Raw genomic sequence first — 453 nt, forward strand, 5'->3', positions numbered from 1 at the left:
ACTAAGGGAGAAGGGAGGGGGAACACAATTCTGCCTTCTAACCAGGACAGTCAGCTGGCTCAGAACTACTTTCCCCGTTAGTAGCAGCTGAGCTTTCTTGAACTTCAGCAAAGGTGGTAGGATTCTCCAACACTGAGACCTCCGGTGATTGAATGGTCTTATCACTACTGTCCATCTTGACACTATTTTAATGATTTATATTATTCTTTCCAGATTAGTTAATTAATTAAGAGTGTGATCTGGTATTCCGAGAAACCCTCGGATCCCACTTCTGACACCAATTTGTCACAAACCGCAAAAACAGTTTGTCAGTTTGAGACAATCTGCCTCTGCCAATAGAGGGGCTTCAGACGAGACGTGGTGCTCGTCCCCCAAGGGTAGGTCAAATATACCCTTTTCCCATGGTCACAAAGTACCACCGAGATGAAGGATTACTGAACAAACGGCTTCATT

This window comes from Merops nubicus, unplaced genomic scaffold, assembly GCF_000691845.1.
Source record: "Merops nubicus isolate BGI_N331 unplaced genomic scaffold, ASM69184v1 scaffold8473, whole genome shotgun sequence".
Taxonomy (NCBI): domain Eukaryota; kingdom Metazoa; phylum Chordata; class Aves; order Coraciiformes; family Meropidae; genus Merops; species Merops nubicus.